The 23,587-nt window shown below is 34.1% G+C and overlaps 1 pseudogene; it reads right to left on the bottom strand.

The window, feature by feature from the left end:
* Positions 1-8,885: 8,885 nt before the first annotated feature.
* On the bottom strand, positions 8,886-20,483 carry LOC138322247 (armadillo repeat-containing protein 3-like; annotated as a pseudogene).
* Positions 20,484-23,587: the final 3,104 nt, after the last annotated feature.

The raw sequence follows: 23,587 nt of genomic DNA, 5'->3' as shown, positions 1-23,587 counted from the left end.
TGCTAAGAAAATTACCGTTAAAATCATAGACTAAGGTCTTGAAAAAACAGTACCCTAACTTCTTGACACTCGAAACCACCACTTTTTCCATACTTGGTCTACCGGTATTACAAGCAAATTAGATCATTTTCTTGTCTAAATGCCACTAACGTTTGAAAATCCTTTTAATATTGCCTACGGATATCTTTACTGGATCCGAAAACGTTGATCTTGTTTCTCTTGGACAAAAATCTTTGTTGCTTATTTGATCAATGAACTAAGTTTCTTATAATGCGTCATAGTGTGTCAGTGAGATTTTGTACATTTACACTTATTATTTCTCTTAGTCGAGAATTTTTCGAAAAGATGTTCGCGATTGATCATTGTGTTTTGTTTTTATCCTTTGGCTTTTTTTATCCTCAATATATCAAGTTTTTCAATGTAAGCAACCAAAAGCATTGTTTTCATATTGTCATTGGAGTGAATGTATTTTATAGTAATAAAACTGAGACTCATTAAAATTCTATTTTGCAAATAAACTTCATGTCTTTTTAGCATTGAAGGTTTTGGGAAGATAGCTATAGTTCGGAGTATACACTTTCAATGCACACTCGGATTTTTTGACCGTCTTTGACTAATCGGTACACAATCATTAAGTTCCAACTATCACATGGAGACACAAACACACAATTATTATCATAAGCCTCCCCACAACATACTGACATTCACCACACCGCCAAATAAATTTTTCACACATAAGAGGCCAATCCAATAAAAGTAACATGGGGAATTTGGTAAAAGGACGTTAATATAACAAAATCCATACCCAGATTCAGATTACATGTAGTGTCTGCACTTGTTGGTTTCGGTAGAAAAACGTTTAACAGAGTACAAAATGATTTCCTCACACAAGGATTGTTGCTATATTTTTGGTTTGAAACCCCAACTAAAATATTGAACTCGGGCTAATTAGCAATACATCTGCCTCCTAGTGATCAGAGGAAAGGGATTTAGAATTGCGTAAACACATGGTGATTTAAGAACACTTCCCATGTTTCAGTTATTTGATAGCAGGACTGGGAATTATCTAAATAGGTGTCAATTGGTCACATATTATTGTTTTATCGTCGAAATAAGTTATCTCCCTTGATTGTTTTCTACCAAAAGTTTCGTTGTATGTAGTAGTAAACAGCACAAATGGGAGTTCGAAACCGGGAGCTCTCAGAAACACTTTGCCGGTTGCATCCTACCACAATTGAGCTTCAAGACTGGTCGGGCCGGGGAGAGACGTGGGAGAGACGTTTTACACAAGCTACTTCAGGATTTATAAAGGTGTAGCTTTAAACTGAACATTAGACACGACACCAGGTCATTCACCTTTCATTGGTGTCTAATATGGGACATAGATTTTGTTGATAAAACCCATTATCTCAATTTATTGCGAATAACTCCGCTTCCCCTCTCAACACACTCATCATCACCCAATCTCAAACAATCTCGGATAAATTTTCCGGCTAATCTTCGTAGTGGATTATATTTCCGAAAATTGCACGGAATTCTTTTCCGAAACCCCAACCACATTTTATTCACAGCTATCAGACATTACATCTGCGGCCATTGTTGCATGAACATTCCTCTTAAATTATGTAATGAATTCCTTTAACTTTCTATTTCATCATAGAAAAGCTTTACACAAATCAAGGAAACAGAATCTTAAGTTTTAGGAAGCCTTCACTAAAAATATCTCTATCGCTTTCATTAAGGAGAATTTTTTAGTTATGGGGAAATTCATTGAAGGATGTGTTCGTGAAAAACGTGCGGTAATATTCTGACATTTTATTTCATTTCTCGATTAACAATTTGTTTCTTTATATTTGGATTGTCAAGTTTACAAACTATAGCTCAGCTGATAAAGATACTAGATACTTTTGGGTGTGATTTTGTCAAAATACAGCCTTGATTTACCCTTTCATCTCTTTTTTAAGTCAACTTCTCTTGTTTCAGTGGGGTGTGTCTCGTATCAGAAAACATTTGTTCTTTGTCTCTTGGGGTTTCCCTGTCTATTACACCAATTACCCATAATTACAACTAAACCCACCCCCCCCCCCCCCCCAGCAGAAAATATTTGTACTTTTGTCTCCTAGGTTCCCCTATCTATACACATATAACATTATTGCACCACACCATTTACAGGAGAAGACCCGCCGGAATTCATCGGAAGATTCAAATGAGTCATCCACAACTAATAATCTGGCCAAAAGTAGAAAAAAAACCCCCTTTTCAGAACATTGAATCTCTTACCAGTATTCCGAAATGGTGCTCATAATTGATGGGTTTGACGTAGGGTTAACGTATTTCAAATGTCATAAAATCACAAAGAAAATGGGGGATTTTCCCAAATTTATAGTATTAAACTATAATACAAAGATCTTCAGCTAATAATGGATTGTGAAATAAAACCTGTCCTGAAACATTACCGACATCGGGGATCTCCCTGCTGTCTACGGATGAAAAGGAAAACTTAATCTTGTAGTAACCATCCACAGTAATTTAATCCATAACTAAGGAATGATCCCATGTTTTACAAAATAATAATTAAGATAACATTTATGTAATGATGGATTTTGAGACAAATATTATTAAATCAGTTATACTGTATTTTCCCCCCCTTGATGTATGCATAGAAGTTTTGTTGTTGTTTTTCTCTCCTATTTTTTTTTTTTAATGTGTATATTAAGCTCTTTCTTGATTTTTTTTGGTTTTGTTTTGTATCGTTCACGGAAATCCACGATAAATGAAAACTTTTTTTAACATAGCAAGAATTTATGTTTTCCCTGGGGTTTTTTTTTCAGCAAAGGATATAAACGAAAAATGTCACAAATCCACTTCTTTAGTTAGAACACGTAGATTGTATGTCTGTCTCAGGTTAATTTAGTTGTTATAGTCTACCGGATGTGTGTTCTATTAACCCAGACCAATTTTACTGGAAACACAGCCGTCGGAACTATAACAGCGATATGTCCTGCTCATAGTTGTGTATAATTTATGTTTCCGACACAAAGGTCTGGGAGAATATATCGCCAACAGCTGTTTGAAGGGAAACATCCGGGGATCTTATGGAAATCACAGTAAAAAACATAAAGCAATATAAAATCAATTATGGGATGTTGGGACAGTGTCATTTTGTTGTCACCATTTTGACATGCGAAGGCTGGAGAGTTCAATCCTCCTGACCCCATATTTTTCTGCTCTGGAACGTCCTATCTAAAATCAGACATCGAAATTTTTTTTGAAAGTATCTTCCAAAACTAATTGACTTATCATTATGGCCACCATAGGACTGAGGGGTTACATGTAACAGTAAGTCGTCAGGAATTCTTCAACAAAAATGACGTCAAATAGCTAATCGTGATTATAAGTAGTAAGTACACAGTAGTTATTAAGGAAAAAATATCAGCAACTAGATGGCTCTTATAGATCACGGTTCACCATCTACTCTTAGATCTGCTACTCGTAAAAACAATTAATTTGCGCTAATTTCCATTCGCGTTGATATTTTTAGATGCCTGACGATTCCTGACGTATTATTAATTTATCAATCGCGTCGTTAATCTCCTCACGTAGATAAATTACCGCTGACCATGTAATGGAACGCCATATCTCGTATATAAACCACTGCTATTCTGACTGATTTCCTTATATTAGAAAATTTATCAATGCCAAGATGAAATATCGGCACACATTACAACCCGCAAACATACAGAGATATTTGGATGTCAAAGGTCAAGTTCTTCATTACTGATAATGGTTTAAAATGTCATCAAATAAAAATATTGCGGTATTACAGATGAAGTGTATCATTGTTTGATCCCGGTGGAACAGTAAATTCCGACGGTGAAATGAATTCTCAGAGTGCTAATATGCCTTGGTATATAACATTTCGACCTGAAATCTACAACTACAACTTCATAGCGATTGACTTTGACAGAATTCAAACCACTTGACACCGCGGTGCACACGTTGAAATATATTCCATCCACCCGCACTGGGACGAAATGTCCTAATTGGAAAGATGGTTTGCCGTCGCTGGTTTGAGAAATCAAACCATTTGAGTACGGAAAAAGTTAATACACTGCATGATTTCTATAAAATTTCTATGGGTGTATATATTTCTTTGTGACGTAAATTTTAAAATATAGCGCCATTAGCGTGTGACGAATATAACCTTCCCAAAAAAATGATATGCCCGTTATCAGCGAGATAAAGCTTTAAAACACTGGGTTTTGCAGGCGTCAACTTCACGGACAAAATGTGATTAAGTGTTCCTGTTACCAATGCCACATATGGGTTTAAATTTAACAGCAATTAATTTCAAAGTTATATTTGGAGTACGATGTGGTAATTAGCCTCGACTCAGCTATTTAACTGCACCGGGGGAGTGCGCGCGAGGCAACCCGATGGCTGAAAATATGCCACCATAAAATCAAACACAATCTGACGATCTCGGTATTTTTTGCACGTCGATTCAAACTAGTGGCTTCATTCACAAATGACATCGGAATCATTGAAATTTTCGTATCTTCATATTCTAATTTGGACTTTTTGTATCTATATGAAGGTTATTCGACTTTAAAAAAGCCGCCGGCACGGACGGGTGAAAGGTTAATGTTAGGGGTCACTTTTTTTTCTCCTGATTACGAGAGTTTTTTCTCCTGGCACTCCGGTTTTCCTTTCACCCCGAGAACCTTCTTTGCACCGCCATCGAAAGTAATTATGTATTTATAGCCAATAAACATGTTGTTATATAAACTTGAGTTCGCAGACGATGTGAAAATAATGTATTTTTTTTTAGTTTATTGATAATGAAACGTAAAAAACGTTATTTGAAAACAGATGAAAACATTTGTCATTGTTCATAATTGTAAGCTCTAAATCCGAAACAATTGCAATAACCCATTCACGTATGTGTATTTTACCAGCGCGGCGCTGCCAAATCATTTCTTAAGAACTGTTCGAATAATTTTTGACAATTTATCAACCTCTCACAGAGCTTTTACCAAATAAGCTCTCTAACATTTGTGAACAACTCCAGATTTTATAAACATTGCTATATTATTATTGAGGCCGTAACTATGGTTTCATTTCTCAACACGTCCTTGTAAGTAATATTATATATAAATCTTCCGTAAGAAAGAAATGATTAAAACTTTGTTTCTTGGGTTCTTTTATTTGATTTGGCCAAAAGAAAAATGTTTATATTACTTATGTTTCCACTTCAAGTGTACACGAAATGGTTTGGTATGAGTCTTGAATAAATGCACTGGACAAAGTTTAGAATGGACAATAAAAAAATAAGCGCACGTTGTTTTCATTCTGTGACCATAGCCCAATTAAATTATGCAGGACGGGCACGAGACACGGATATAGCATAATATCACAGGTAGGCCTTTTCGGCATTTAATCGTTGTGTTGGGTCATTTCCGGACGATATTTGGCTTCAAAACACACAATTTAACACAAAATCAATTGCATAAGGTACAGTAAAGTATGCTTTAATTTAGCAAAATCAAAAATGATTTTTGTTATAAAAAGTGGTCCTAAATAGATATTTCTTAGGTAGTTATTGGGTACTAGTGGGTACTACTAGGTACTATTGGGTGGGCTATTGGGTACTATTGGGTACTCTTGAGTATAATTGGGTAGTATTGCGTTTTCAGCCGTGTCGCTCTGCTGCGACCACAGGGGCTTAATTGATACAAAATCGAAACGACTTAGATAACATAAAACGCGGATCATATGCACATTTTTGTAAAAAATATATTGAAAATATCCTGAATATATTACAGTCCATACGTTGAGTAAGACTGACACCCTATGTATATATTAATACGAGTATAGTCTAGTGCAATATTAAAAATGCATCTTCTGAAAAGTCAAACATTAGAATCGATTCCTTTCGTTTTCATAAATAAAAATGAAATCTAAACTCGAATCAATCCATTATGTGCACTTTGAATGCAAAATGCTATTAAAATCAGTTGAATAATATATTTTTACCTGTATTCTTTTTTATGCAGAGATCTCCATATTCTAGCCATGTATTATTCGTTGCCAGTTTTTCGACATAATCATATTTCTTCACTTTAATGTTGGCTGGAAGTGGTATCCTCATGCAGTCGCAAGTCGTGTCGTACCTACACTTGTACAAAATGTACACGGTTATACACAAGTCGCCCGATAGTCGGATATGTTCTATGTTGTCCGCTCAGTTATAACTTACACGTGCACGTGTACACGTGTAATTACACGTGTAAGACACAAGAATCTGAGAACAAGTTAGCTATATCAATATATGGACCAACCAAAGTACCACACAGAACATTTGTATAGACGTTTTAGGGGTCCAAATAAAAGATTCGGTGATTTTTATCTAATTTATTTTTTCTTGACTAAGGGAAACGTCTTAATCTTCTATTATGGGCCGTAATGATTATAAACTTATAACTAATTCCCAGATCCCTGTGGGTGCCAGGTATAAAATAAAGTCGGATGAGTATATCGCACGTGCGCTTTACAGTAGGTGAGGCGAAAGTAATTCAATGATGGTGCGTTGATGCCTGTTGTATCAGAAGAGTACACGTGAAAATAAGTTTCATTAGTACCTGATTCAAGGGTGTTGTATGTAAATCGGAGGGTCTATGGACGGTTCAGAGAAGATATCTTTATTTGAAAATTGGATATGAATGTATTGGTGAAAGTAAATGTGGGGGAAAAACATATATACATGTCAATAGAAAAGGAGTAGTAGTCTGGTAAAATTTCAAAGCTTAACACCCAATTGAGGGTTATAAAATATGGGTACAATAAACATGTTTATTTAATGCGACAGAAATACAATGTCACGGAACTTTTCATTACCTATTTACATGTGAAGGACATGGTTTTTTTAGCTTTATTCGTTCACAGAAGTTTGACGTTCTCATTTTGATAATTTAGAAACTATAGTGCAATTGTATAAGTTTACATTGACATAACGTCAAAATCTACATGTATAATAATGTGTAATTGTGTAATATTAGAAAAGTTGATTGTTATATTTAGACAAGATTCCTGAACACAGGGGATCTGAAACACTAAGCTATTCAATTCGTTATTCAATTATGGCCCCCACCAGAAATTTTAGACCTTTTAAGGGATCGATACACATCGTACTGTTTTATGAATAATATCTGCTGTATTTTTCTATAATGTAAAATATAATGTTTTACCTATTTTTTTAAATCTAGATTCCAAAAACGTTTAAAAAATTGTTTTTTTTTTCTAGTGAGTTCCAAATGTTATCTTCTAGATTGTTTTTTATGTTAAACTCATCAATTGATTACCCAAAAATTCTAAATATAAGAGATCTCCATCGGAAAAAATACTACGACTTAACGTTAAAACGGCTGAGTTAAGTTTTACGATGTATTTTGATGATTGTTATGCGTTCTTAACATGGTAATTTTTTTTTTCGATTTTGCAAAGACATATAAACAAATTAATCTTTTAAAGACACATTTAAAAAATAAAATGTAGTATAATCCCTTGATGGACAGTTTTAATCTAGTTCATGTGTATTGACTTTTTCTTATGAAAAGTTTGAACATTATGTGCTTGAACGTTTTAGGAAATGCGCCCGCGTAGCGGAAATTTTCTATCTATATGAAGTACGAAAAATTCGCAGGAGGACATTTTTTCTTTCAAACGTGCATTTTCAGACCATTTCAGTCAGCGAAAATCGGGAGGGGGGGATATGTTTGATATATTAAGGTGTGTTTCCTTAACAGATTTTTTTTTTTTTTTTTTTTTTTTGCATACGTGTAGTTATATGCAAATTCATCTACTTTATTTGTGTTATGTCTTGAAATCAATCGTGTGACTTAATGCAACATTTTAATACTATTGCTTAATTACCCAGTATATACAATTATATATACATATTTGTTTTGTCATTTAGTTTATACTGAGATTTGGCGGATTTAATTCTAATATACCGATTTTTGAGAATCGTCATATCACAAATAGTGGAGTGATATTTTTCGATCCATTTGTTTTTTGACGAAATACATTCATCTTTCATAAAATACATTACATCCTAGAAACTGTTGATATTTCGCTTATTTGATTCTACCACATCTGTGAGTGGAGAAGAAGATTTTTGAAATTTTAGTCAATTTTACCCCTTTTGGCACTCCCACAGCCCCCTGCGGCTGGGTTAGGGGTCATATAATTCACAATTTTGATTGGCCTTTTGCCTTAGAAGATTTGTGCAAAATTTCATTGAAATTGCTTCAGCGGTTTTGGAGAAGTCGAAACTGTAAATTGTTTAAGAACACACGACGGAGAACGGACGACGACGGACAAAAGGCGATTAGAATAGGTCACTTGAGACTTCGTCTCATGTGACTTAAAAATGAAGAAGCAAACAAGGATGCAAACAAGCAGGCAAGGAAAGAAGGGATCAATCAAGCAAGAACCAGGAAGGGAGGGAGTGAGGAAAGAAGGAATAAGGGAAGGGATGTGTTTTGTAAATATTTTTCTTTTCGGTGTAGTATTAGATCCAGTAGTCCTAGGTTCAGTACTATGAATGGAGGCCATGATTTAAATGTATAGCAATCCTCTGCTTTCTGACATTTATTTATCTCAAGGGTCAGTTTCAGGAAGAAATTGAAACAAAACTTGTTGAAATGGGAGAAACTCCCGCTAAAATGAGAAATGACAAAAGATACATGTTGATTCATTTATTTGAAAGTAATGCATCTCCTATTCACAGAAGAATTACATACACATGTATATTATACAATTCATAATTCACATATAAATATTATACTAATTACACAAATCTTTGTATAGAAAAATATAACAATAGTTTGTAAAGAAACATTGTTCATATGAAAATTGGACAGCTTTTTATAAGTTATCAATACTCAAATACAAGTGTACATAATAAATTAATCTGTGTTGAAGTTCAAGCTATATTTCATATCTTAGAATGTTTGTGTATCACAGATATTGCTTGTCAACCTGTTCTTTGACAATCCATAAGTTCACCCATTCACCCCCGGATATATTTGGACTTTTCTCATTCTGAGGCTGGATCAGTCTATTATGAAATAACAAGGGGTGTATGAAAATGCGCAAAAAAGCAAAGTTCGGATGTTGTCGAGATATAATTCCAAATAAGACACTTACTTTTTGCATCACATTTTTTGTAACAACCGATGTCTCACATTTGTTTATTTATTGCTATGTATAATTATTTATTTTGGCTGACTATAACTTTCGGTATGTGATGGCCTCTGGGGTATCAGATTTCATTAGGTGTCCTGGCTCATGTATAAGGTCCACTATAAATGCTCTTGGTGGGAACTTGGGGGCACCAGGCTGTAAATAAATTAATCAATAAATGAATTAAATAAATATAAACACATAAATCAATAAACAAAATGGGTAAATAAATAAAACAGAAAATGTAAATCTTACATATGAAGGCACAGGTATAAAAACTTTTCAGTTTTTTTTTTTTTTTTTGGTTAATAGTGCCTATAATGGAAAACAAAGTTTGTTTTTCCTTCCTATTCCATTTTTTTTTCAAGGAATTCAGAAATACAACAACATATCTATCACACATTCCTTTTGATTTTCTCTGTTTTATCAAATTACAAAATCTCAAAATACTCATTTCAATACTGCAAAGTACATGTATATTATTTTTTGTGAATTAAATTTTGGTATCTTAAAAAACTTAACATATCTTTTTGTTTATCTTCATGTCAAAGGGTTAATCTAATTAAATGACTTTTGTATAATTAAACTGTACAATGACTGACCGTAGGGTCACTATCGGGCAGCATGACCTCGTTCCAGGCTCTGTTATACTCTCTCTCGGGTTCAGTGTACAGGGTACAGCTATCTGGTCAGCAAGGGTCTGGTAAAAAATATACAAAATAATACTAAGAGAAAATAATATGCTTTTGTAATTACAATTTTTTCTTTTAACATACAACCACCCCTTCTTATTTTGTTAAACTCTTCATGGTAAGAAGCTAGTTACAGCAGTAGAAAAAAATACTCAAAAACATCCATGGTTTCAGGAAGCATATATCTCCAACATAAAATGTAGCAGATTTATTCAAGGAATCTGTAGGTATTTTACCTTGAAGGAGCAGGGCTCGGTGGATGTGTATGCCAGTTTTGATCTTGCCGATTGGGACAACACGTTGGATTTCAGTTCAAACTTAAATCTGACCAATCGGCAATTCCCAGCTGAAGTTGGTGAGCTGTCCTTTCTCTATAGGGCCACCCCATCTTGTCAGCCACATATCTGGTGAAATATCCCAAAAATATACAATGTACATTTTTTATACGGCAACAAAAAAGGACGATAATTTTTTCCCCCAAATTGTCTTGTAATTTTTAGTTAAAATGTAATATTGTTTTCTTTCCATAGAAAATTTTAATTTTGCTGTCTTTCAATCTCTTCAGCCATCTTGATTTGATTGCCTTAATTGGGTACTACCACCCCATTTTGGAACAGAATCGCCAAGACACATTTTTTACTAAATGGTTATCTCCCTTTTGTATTTAACTCAATTCAAATAAAGATGTGGTTCTCTCGAGAATAAAAAAGATCCTTAATCTATTTTTTGATGACTTTGATAAGGGATTTCTAACAGACAAAAAAATTGTATCAACTCTCAAAATAAGGAATCCCCTGAAGTATTTTATGCTGACTACATGACATAAACAATTTAGTTATGAACAATAAAGACAATGTACTTTCCAGTGACAAACTTATATATTCATGTGCATTTTAAAATTTTTCCATCAAGAATGTTGATCTACGGTACTGTAGCTGGCTGCATAGAATACTTAATTAAGCAGTTAATTAGGAGTTTTAGGAGGTCAATTTATTTTGTAAGAATTAAATGATCATTGCGACCCTTACCTGGCCAGTGTGGTGACTTGTTCATGGTACAGAGGTAATTAGGCTGGATTTTTTTCTGTCACCTTCATCAATATATTTCAGTAGTGTTGGATCTGTAGGAAGTTTCGAATGGTTTGTATGTCTCGACCGCCCTGGGACTATGGCTTCTTTTAGTAACTGTGCCTGCATTTCTTCCTCCTTTCCCCCGGTACCCTCTTGCGCTGTTTTATCTTCTCGAATCTCTCTGCTGTCCAACAGACTCTTCGGTTGATGTGGTATAATTAAAACAGAATCATTCATAGAGGTTGCATGGTATTGTTGTATATGGGTTAGGGGGGGGGGCGTGTGATTAAACAATGCCTTCATTTTGGGGCGGGGAAAAATATGTAAAACACTTCGGGGGGGGGGGGGGGTTTAAGTCAAAATAAAGTATACTGGGGGGGGGGGGGGGGGGGGGGGGTTTTAGGTGGGTGGGAATAAACAATAAATTGTCAATAAAATTAATGCATTTTTGGGAACATCTAATTTTTATTTGTTCATGCCTTTTTCTAAAGAAAACGAGATGATTTGAAGACAACAAAATTACTACAGACCAGCATTAAATGTATTCATATTAAACATTTGTCATATATTTAATTTTTTTCTGTTTTAAACCACATTGAGCGGAGAAGGATGTCCGGATTGATATTCGGATTATACAATTATAAAAATGAATTTTTCACACAGCAAAACTTTTGCAACTAAAACACAATAACAAAGAATAGTCACTAGAAAATCAAATTTTCTTGGAGACCCCTGACACACTAATTATTACTTGGGTATTTGTTTTCATTCAATTTATTCCATCTTTGCAGATTAAGAGTTATCTGCCTTGCAGGAAGGTCTTGATTGCCATTGTTTCTTCGAGCGATTTTTACATCATTTTCTCTCAAAAAGATGGGGTTATATAATATATGTTCACAAACACATGACGTCACAATTCAATACCGACCTACAAGGGGAGATAATTAAACTCTTTATTTTTGCAAAGACAGAATGACGACAAACACTCAAACATTCTATGTAATAATCATATTATTTAGGCAGATTACCAGGTATAAAAGCGAGCTTTGTTTACCTTCACCATGTAACTTCACAATACAACAAATAAGCAGCTAAACAACTACACTGACATGTTTTTTGTTGTAAATTTTTATTAAAACAATTAGAGAAACAGATTTAAGAAAAAATTGCAAGAAGAATATATACTATTCTTTTTCTTTTACTCTTTTGTTTTGAATAATCCCAAATTTCAGTGAAAAATTGAAGCAATGTAACATCTATGTATTACATATTTAGGCATGTATACCGGTGCACTCATAATAATATCAAATTCTATGGAAATGTATCTTTTCATTCATACATTTGTATGAAATAGATAGTAGATGATTTATATTTCAGTGAAAATTATTTTTTCTTTAATTCAGAATATTGACACAAATGTTTCTTTTACTTTTATTAAATATCTTAATTTTCGTGATTGTTGCTTATAAACAACATGAAATTCTAAAATATCCCCTAATTGGGTTCATACTACTGAAATTCTTAATGGATTGATTAGTGAATTGAAAGGTTTCATATTTTTTTTTACATCTAAAACACATGACCGATATGTGAACTAAGCATTTAATATCTAAAAAACTAAACTAAAGCAAACAAGTTGAGGTAAATTTTTTTTACATGAAACTAGGATAATATTCCATATTCATTATCAAGTGGGAAACATAGTATATAATTACAACAGAACAATTAATTAGCATTAAACATTCATTCCACAGAAAACACACCTTGTTAAATTATAATACTATTGTATATGTAACAGTAACAGCTAGGCAGTATTAGAGAACTAAGTTACCATCGGGCAACTAGATGGTATGACGAACTAATTTGGGTTATGAACATACAATGATATAACTTACACTGGAGAACAGGTGTCTTCCCTGTAAATGTTACCAGATTTTAAGTTTAAATCCTAAACTGTCAACAGACTCATGCAAATATTAATATCTAAAGTTTTAATATGTTGATGTCACACGATCAGCAACAAGACCTGTACTGAAGAAGGGGAAAGTAACTCTAACTGTTCCAGCAACTACATAGTGTGGATAATTTAACTCATTCATCCCCTGAAAATTCCATAATGGACTGACCTAGTCATTGCTTTAGAAGAGCCTAAATCTGTATTCAGGGGTTAAATGAGTGAAATCCGAAAATTTGACAATGGAAAATATAGATTTTAGTTGTTTACAAAACGAGGGGGACACAATCTAAGAGTTTGAGAAAATGTGTTCATTTGAGTTATACTTAAAGTGAATAGTCTCGGGCAAAGAAAACCAGTCTAAATGCGGTTCATTGGCCTTCCTAAAGTTCTCACATATCAATAGGAACGGTAACAAGTTCTGCTTTACATTTCCCCAGTTTCTGACCATTGAAATAAATAAAAGTTGAAGCATTGAAAGCCAGGCCTGCGTGGAAAGGTGTAACCACCGATATTTTTTCAGGTCAGCCGGGCGAGGACGTTTTAGGATTCCTATACTTAAATTAATTTCTTCGTACGCAGACCGATTTTGACGCCGAAACCCCCACACCACAAAACACAAAATAACGAGATATTCTATTTCTATTTCACCCAGAAACCCACCCCCACCACAACAAACAGTTAAGAAATTACTGGATCCACACATTTCACACACGATTTTTACCGACTTGTAGCCATCCACTTGCCCGACTGTTCACTTTAATCTCTGCGATTGCTGGAATATAGTCCTCAATATTCAGTGTTACAACTACTATTTTTATTGACAACTTCTATAGGTAATTCCTTTGTCTACATGTATGTGTATGTCACTACAACTGATATTAGATCAGTACGTCCCTTTAAATGTGTATACGCTTGGTTCCTAATTTGGTTTTTACATTCTACTATCAATCTATTGGGTCCATTCAGGGTTTTACAGTATGAAAGTTAAGTGTGACCCAGAGGTCAAGGGGTATTCATAAAATAGAAGGTCAGACACCATAACCACACTACATGTCCCCTTAAATATAACACTACATGGCATAGTAAAATGATTTCAAAATAATTATTGGAGTGGACTTTAGGTAAAAATGTATACATTGAGGAGGAGACTGTAGGAATCATTAATGCAGAATGCATGCTAGAACCTGAGTGATTTTCTCCACATTTATATATGCATTTGTAGCAATTTCCATTTTTATAGTTTATAAATTTTATTTAAATTTTTACAAGTCAATGTTTTAAAAAATGATAGGGAGTAAAGATATACATCCTCATGAAAATTGATTTTTTTTTTCTTTTACTCATATTACAATTTTATGATTGTCGTCTATAAATTTATGATATTTCTGATATGATTGCTATATCAATATCAGTGCATGGACTTGGTACATTTGTATATCATGCAATATACTTTTATGAATTCAGTTTGATTACACAACATGCAATGGTAACTTCAACATCACATGCATATTTCATAAGTAGGAATGTCTGTCTATATTAATACAGACATGCCATATTCATGAGTATATCAAGTATATCATATTTAATGATGACAATATTCATGAGTAGAAATCGGAAGAAATTCACATCTCCCAGTTTTAAGACAATTGAAATTTCAATCTAAACTCGGTTACATGCATTTCAATTACACCAATACAGAAAACCGGCCACCTTTGTTAAAAAATTGGGATGAAATCTTGGATCTCTACTATTTAGATAAATGAAAATTTCAATCGGATGATTTTCTCCATGTCAAAAAATCTACTCCACATAACAAATTTATTTCAGTATTGTGCCTGCATGCTCTGATGATTTGTGATAAGTATGGGCCTTAGGCACGCTGGGAGTTATATAAGACGTTCCCATAGCCTTTAATAGTTAGCACACCTTAAAGGGGTTAATATTGGAATAAACAAATGGGTATAGATACCCAGAATATCTACAACTAATACAACAATATAGTTCTGAATTAATGGAGGGTTTCACAAGCATCGTAGATTTATAGGGCTCAGTTTCATAAAGAAATACAAATAATAATGGAGGGATTCAAACATCGTAGATTTATAAGGCTCAGTTCATATGAATTATTAATTTACATATTTTAAATCTGGGTTATTATTGGTAATTGATAATTTGCTACATCCATTTAAGTTTATTGGATATACATCTTGAAGTTTAACTTGGATGACCATGAGAACAGGACATACGGATAAAAAAAACAGAATTTAATTTCCTAAACATAGAAATGCTCATACATAATAGCAATTTAAAAGACAAAAGGTGTAGATATATCCTTTCACAATACATTTTGGACACATAAACATATATATTGCATTTTTACAAAAGCACTCAATATACTGAATACATACCATTGTATATATAATATATATATATGCATATGTACATACAAAAATTTACACAACATGCATTATAAAATACAGCCTTCACTTTAGGAGAATCTCTAAAACTGTGTGCTTATAGTGAAAACTAAATATCATTTCTGAAATAACATGGAGTCAATTTCTACCTATTTCTTGATTGCATTTTTTTCAAATAAAAAACTTTTGGAATCGGATATGAATATAAATTTAAAATTCAAAACCAATCAACACATCTAATTATAAAAAAAAGTCCATGGCAATATTTTTAATTGAAAAAAAGTGTCAAAAGTGTAAAAATTGGCAAAAAAAAAGCTGAAAAAAAGCAGACGCTACAAAAAACATATTCGAGTACGTCATGCATAACTATACATAAAATAATATCTTCTTGCATGCTGCAAACATCAAGCAAAAATTATTAATAGGGATCCCTCGAGGAGGGGCTCTGGGTCACAGGGGTGGGGCACCAGAGCCTTATATGGGCAGAAAGGCACACACAACAGATTAATGTGCTACTTACGGAGTGTGATGCACTGGAAGCAGGAAATGGACACGGTCAGTTAGTGATTGGTCAAAATTACCAAACATTTAAAACTTGACCAAATTAAAATTAATTTTTTTGTTCAGCTTATTTCAGATACTCCACTGGAGTTAGAAATATGAACACTACTATAGTCTATATAAGATAATGTAGATAATACTTTCTTCAGTGGTTCTCATTAAACATTCATATGAAAAACAAATTCCCAATCTACATCCCACTAGAGTCGATCTTATTTGTCATTATTTTGTGTATAAATTTAAATTTTTAGGATTCAACAATATAAAATTAACACATCAACAAAAATGATGGACATAAACCTTCTGAAAATACCCAGACAAAACCTATTTTCTTCTTCATTTAACTCCTTTTGACATACTGTAAAAGCTAAAGTGCTTAGGTTACTCTAATTTATTCATTACGTTCTCCTATACAAAATTAAGCATTGTAGTATCATCTTCAACATTGAACAAGAGAAACTTGCGCCACGTTATCTGAGCTCAGCAACGAGCTTCATGCCCATCTTGCTAAGTAGACTATTACTCCCCAAGTACATATGCAAGCTGTACTGATCATCAAGCCAGTCCATTTTTGGTCTTCATTTCTATCACACAAACATAGTTATTCTCATAATGAAAAACCATCAATAGCCTCATCTAAGCAATTTTTTCATTGAAATTGGACAATATTTCAAATTTTAACTCCATATAAATGCCCTGCCTTTTGGCAATCCGTGAATATTCCAGACCTCTTTTAAAAAAAATATGACCATGATCATCATAAAGTCAATGTCCCCAAAAACCTTGTCTGATCCACATTCTCAGCTCTTACTACCATTCTAGCCAATCTTCCAAAAATAATGCCCTTGAATATCTAGCTTTTCGAGAAAATTTTTTATGGAAACCCGATTCGTAACGAATTGAACAGTAACAGATGGGTACGAGCGATGCACAAACGGACATAACAGATTAACTCGATTGTGGAGCGCTCGCATACTATTCCCGTACTTATATGTAGTTCAGTTGCGTTAGTCAGTCTAACTGTGTACCCTCTGTGAACAACACAGCAGGTTACATAAGTTATAATGTACAAGACAACACGACACGGAATCAGTCTTATCATCTCAGCCCTCATTTATAATGTTTGTTTCTGATCTCACCATATTAAAAAATATTTAACTTGTTATAGAATAAAATCTAGTATATAATTTTATGTAAGGCTATGAAGAACTGAATAATTTAAATAGATATATGAAAGATAGTGTTCATGAATGCAATCCAAAGAGCAATTTCAAGGAAATACCATTCCCAAAAGATCTTAAGCAGCACAAACTTAAATTTTCTACAAAAGCAGAATCTTAATGCACCAAGAAATGCAGTAGTCTAAATATAAGAGCTTAAATGCATTTTACTGACAGAAAAAATCCCCAAGAAACTATCTTTTTTAATCTACCAGTAGCAAAGTTAAATAACTGGCTTTGAGATATTCTAATTAGGCAGAAGTAATAGCGAAGAATTAAACCCTTCGGAAAGAAATGTGTTTTTGATACATACGCTTTTGATTCGCGTCCTGTTCTTGATGACTTGCCCGAGACACTGGTTTTGGAACTCTCCTGTTTGACTTCCACTTCCTGCTGGGATGACGACTGTTGAGCGGCCGGGCTGAGAACACAGACGACACGACAGATATATACACAACACACCCCGCAACCAATTAGACCTTTTCCAAACAGCTTACTGATTACTGCGCTATCACTTACTTAAGTTTTACTCTCTCATAAAAATCAAGTCACAACACATGATTTTGATATCTGCTCACTCAAACAATTTGCTCAACTTTCCCATGTGTGTGAAAAAATTGCCATATATTTAAAAAAAGGTCTCTACAAATATCCATAACCATTTTATATACATACATACACTCAGCCAATATACCAGTATTATTAATTAAAACACACACACATTGATAATGCCATACTGTTTGTAAGTCTGTTTTACAAATCTTGACCAGGAAACATATATTTTGTACATTACACATAACGATATATACAGAAAGCATTAGTTTTACTGAACTGCAAACATTTTATGGACACACAGGGAAGCTTATTAATTACAAGGTAGGGGCTTATTCGTGAATAAGGAAAATTATAGACAGAAATTATCTGCCTTGCAATTAAGAATTAGAGACAATTGGAGCTACAGTTTTTGGGGTCAAATTGAATAAAAATATAGTAAGATTTTCCAATTTCAAAACAATAATGAACATGTATATTAAATTCATGTCTTTTTCATATATGACTTCAGAGCTAAACCAGGTACTTTTTACACAAGTTGTGGACACTTACGCTGCCTTGGCGTTGACCAGGAGAACAGCTCGCTTGTCGTTGAGCTCTTGTTGACAACAATCCTCAATTGTCATGAACTTGCTGCCTGTCCTTAATTGCCCAGCATCGTAGAAACCATTCTCTATGAGGTTTGTTGAGCCTGAAACAGTTCAGACATACAAATAGAGGATGTTTACTTAAATTAATATTGATTTCTCCTTCCAGGTTTCTAAAAGAGACAGATTTGATATTTATTTGCATGTTTATATTTAGAACCATAATCTTTAGAATAAAGGTTTTCTATGAGGGCATATACCTGGTTCCTGTGAGTGCAAATAGCTCCGGCTTAGAGATATATCATATATATATATACGTACTATACTTGCTTACAGGTATACTTACTGAGGTTTCCTGTTAGGGCGTACTTGGCCGATAGATTACTGTCCAGAAGGCGCTCCAAGGCTGCTTCAGCAAATGGATTCTTTCTTGTTCCAGACACCTGGATGTCCTGTAGGATTTCCATACCTCTGTAAATATAAATTTCGGACAAAAATGAATACCGACATATCTTTTTTCTAAAATAAAAATATAAAGAGAATCTCTAAGAAAAAGATATGCAAAAAGTTTTTGTAACATTAATTTTCAGTTAATTTTAAATGATAAAGAATAATACAACTGTTGAAAAAAAATGGGTAGAAAAAGTGCATTGGCAGTGTTTACGACTTTCTCTGTCAAAGGACGGTACAAAGGACTTACAAAATACATGCATTAACAACTTTGATAAATTTAGCGAAAGAAATGACATTAAGATATCCTAGCATTTCACCTTTAAAATATTTTTACAATTTTCTTACCCTAGCTTACAAACTTCTGTAGCTGTTGGTTCGTCTACTGCACACACTGTGATAGCCCACGATGCATTTCTCCGCACTTCATCATTCCCAGAATGCAACAGTATGACTAGGTTTTCGATTCCACTTGCATTTCGGAACTCTGCTCTAGAATCAGAGTCACACACGAAGGCGGCAACACACAAGGAGGTCTTGGCCTGGACCGTTGTGTTTCTGTCCAAGAAATACGGGAGGGTGAGACATATAGACATTACAACATAAATTTTGGTTTCATCAGTCGATACATTACAACATACAATAAAAACCTGTCTATAAAGGCCACCTAAGACACAAATCGTGGTCTTCATAAAATGTGAGATTGTGTTAAAATTGAAAATTTTGGACACCAACAATTTGGTTCTCAGTTTACTAATTTAACATCCTATTAACAGCCATGGTCTTTAAAGACAACAGATTGAATGGTGGAGGAAAGCCAGAGTACCCAGAGAAAAACCACCAACCACTCAGCCACAGCGGAGATGGTAGCTTTCAGTAACATAAAATTTACTCCTGCTCTATCTTCTATTTCTCTTTCCAGGTTATATAAACTCATTGTAAGGGTGTTATAAAGGAGAAGGTACGTTAAGACTCGAATATGGCCGCAAAATTAATTCTCCAGTAAAGAAAAACATAATTTGACATATAACAGTTGAATACATTTACTAACACATTACATCCCGAAAATTTCCCGCATGTGCCAATTATGTTCACTATGACGTCATCAACATGCAGTTTCCCGCCATTTTTCACAAAAATCCTTCAAAAATCATACTTTTTGAGTGGTTTTCTCTAAAAATGAATGTGGCCGCCGCCTCCGTGGAGCAGAAAGAGATTTTCACACGTTGTGTATCGTGTATTTACGCATATCCATGCAAAATATAAAGTTGCTCCAAGGTGGCGGCCAAATCCATTTCAAACCTTTTCTAACCTAAAGATGATGAATTTCTAGCAAAATTTGGCGAGAAGAGGAAAATCATCAATTTGATGACGTCATAGGTGGAGCACATCGTGTACATGGTTATAAAAAGTTATGTTTTGATGAATGGCAAGTATGAGAGTATTTGTTGATGTGAAATTGATGTGGATCAGAGTTAATATTTTTCGGCCTGAAAAATTAAGGCCAAATACTGGTCCTATTATATATACTCCTTTGTTGAGGACTTACTTGGATTTAAGGCCTTCTATCAGCGTGGTGACGACCCCTTTCCCCTGGGCCTCCATACGGAGAGCCTCCTCTGTAGCCATATTGGTAAGGACACAAGCAGCATTAGCCACCGCCTCCTCCCGAGGGTCTGTCAGCAGATTTACTAGAATCTCTGTACCACTGAAATTGCTGACCTCGCTGCAATTAAATCAGATTTAGACCTTAAATATACAGAAAAGTTTTATCCCCTCACAAATTTAGGTTTTTAGTAAATGATTGTATTAATCAACCTTTCCGGTTTTAATTTTTTCTTCTTAATCTCAGTCAGTGTAACTGTTCCCTAATAGGATCCATAATTTTAAATACCAATCAACTTATTTGTTTAACATAATGCAATACTGAAAGAAAACATAAATGGAAAACTATTACAACTGATTGAGCAACTTCAACAATATGGAAAATATGAAACACAAACATCAAAATCCAAGATGGCGGCCAGTTGGCCATCTTGTTAACAGATCAGTCCTAAAAAGTAATAAAGCAATAAACTAGGGTCCTTGGGAACCTACATATGAAATTTTAGAAAGATCCTTGCGGTACTTTCTGAGAAATAGCGGTAAAAACTTTCACTATCAAAATCCAAGAGAGCGGCCTTGTGGCCATCATGTTAATTATCCTCCCATCACGGTGATCTGGCGCGACGCGTCGTCACCATCAAAGGGTTGCGATGATCCCCCGCGATGGGCCGATGTATCACCGAGGTTCCGTCACCGAGTATCCTCGTGACCATCGCGTGTTGCGATGACCTCCGCGATCCCCCGCGATCGTAGCACGATCGGTCACCGAGTGTCAGCAGGGATCATGGCGAATGGCTAAAATTTACCTGTAAAGTTGGTTGTCGGCAGCGGTCGTATGTTCGCTGATTTGTAACTGTTTTTTTTGTTTTGGCAAGGTATTGATTCATTTGAGATACTGTTTGTTATAATTTCTGTCAAAAATGTTTGTTGACTGACCTAAATAAATTATTAATGTATATATATATGTGTGTGTGTATGTGTGTTATAATGGCAGAAATAAGTTTTTACTGCACGTGTCAACCTCCCTGAGCTGAATCTGTACTGACATTTTCTTACTGATCGTTCGTTTTTGTCCATTTACTAGGTAACAGATAATACAGAAATACGGTATAATGTTTTTAAATCTATTATTTGATTTTCGATTTTCAGTTAGACACTGCCGTAAATTCGGCATCCTATACAGTAGCAGCCAACAAAATGATACTTTAATTATAAGAAACTGAAAGATGAATACATTTGTAATTATTTGTGAATTTCGCTCTGGTGTACAGAGGAATTACATATTTTGTATTACCTTGATAAATACAAAGGGATTAGGCACAAGATATTACAACTTATGACGTCTTATCCAATCATCGTAAAATATTTACAGATGATGACATACAATCACGTGCTGTGAACAAATGAATATACCGAGTTAAATCCACAAAATGTATAGTAGATTGAACAAAATATTTACCGGTATGCATGGTTCTAAATACATGTACTGAATATGCATATTATTATAACTATAAGTGAATTGTATTTCTTAATTTCAAATATTAACTGTACATTTATAAGCGATGTTGACAAAATGTGTTCCATTGTAATACAAGCACACTCGGGTCTTGTTTCTGTATTAACATGTATGTCATAAAAGTTGTGCACATTACAGAGAATTTCAAAAGATTATAAGTTATTCATCTTGCTTAACGATTGTTTACGATCGATATGGGTTTCCCCGCTTTGTCACTGGATTGAGTGCACTAAATATTGCTATCGTAATGTCTCGGAGTAAAAGAAAATCTGAAAATATTTTGCATTGTATCTTATTTTATATTGGCGTAATGTTACCGAAAATATCGAACATCGTCCCAACGACCACTAATAAGCACTAAATTCACCCTTTTCAATTCTCCTATTTAATTCAATTTATTCCGTGGACCTTACGGTCCATAAGTGCAAATTACAACATTTCAAATATACTTTATATTACAAAAGAGATGATTTCACACCCACATTCTTTGGCTATTACAAACTCGATTGAAACACAGTATCTACTAAGTTAAAGTACATGTATTTGTACTAGTGTACATAATCTAAGGGTAGAATGCTTTACAATTCTATGTAACTATTGAAAACCTTTTTAGATTAATTTTGTAAATTACGAAATAAAATAAATTATCATTTAGATTTGTGACCAATAATTACCCTCCTAAATTCTCACGAAATCAATTGACATCTAAGTGTTTATTCATAATAGCGATAAAAAAGATAGCTTGACACTGGCCATTAATAAGTTTCAATTACCACAAATTCCTTTTATGTAATCGGTGCGTTAATGACGTGCCAGTGTCAGAGGTTGGGACATGTTGTTTTAGTAATTTAGTAACTCCTTTCGCTGAATACTCTAATTATGGTGCTATATGTGAACAACAAGAACTTAATCGGTTTCTCAATACTCATTGTGTAATGAAGATGACCTTTATTTTAAGATAAATGTGTGCAACCCTCATCCGCAGACTACACTCTTCAGCCTCCCGCTGTGATAGACAGATTTACCTGTGTCCGGCCGGCTAACTGGTCATCGGAAGCAAGGACGTATGTCGCCACGTGCCGAAAAATGTCCAAATATAACCACTGCAGCTTGACACGTATGTGTTGTCATAGCGACGGCTGCCCCAGATCATAGCCACAGGCGTTTACCTGTAGACTTTTTTCAAAATGTAGCGTGTGCAGTCAGTTATGGTACATTGGTTTTCGATAGAAGATCAAACTTTAGTACGGTTATTGTACATGTGGTATTATCCAGATTATCGGAGCTCCACTGCTACATTAAACTCAGATGTACGAATGTACAGATAAACATTTATGATTTCAATTTAGATACAACTTTTCGTTCACAATTAAAGATTGTGATGATGAGTTCTATGTATATACATCCTTAAAATAATTTTATATCGGTTAGACGATGTATTCTGGTAAGTAGTAATACACCGTACATAATAGCTAGGACATGATCATATTATAAAAAATATACATTAAATAGTAATTACAATTATTTATGTCTCAAGGATTTACAAGATGATGTCTCCTGTATAAGAAAAATTTATACAACTTTTGATTTGTCTGATGCAATTTTTACATTAAAAAATTGCAGCGGAGATTTGTAATTGTCCTGGTGTGCGGACTAACGTGTGAGTGATTATCTCTACTTATTTAAATGATCTAATTACATTTTGTTACCCTAT

This window comes from Argopecten irradians, chromosome 4 (genome assembly GCF_041381155.1).
Source record: "Argopecten irradians isolate NY chromosome 4, Ai_NY, whole genome shotgun sequence".
Lineage (NCBI taxonomy): Eukaryota > Metazoa > Mollusca > Bivalvia > Pectinida > Pectinidae > Argopecten > Argopecten irradians.
This window is presented reverse-complemented; position numbering and strand designations above follow the sequence as displayed.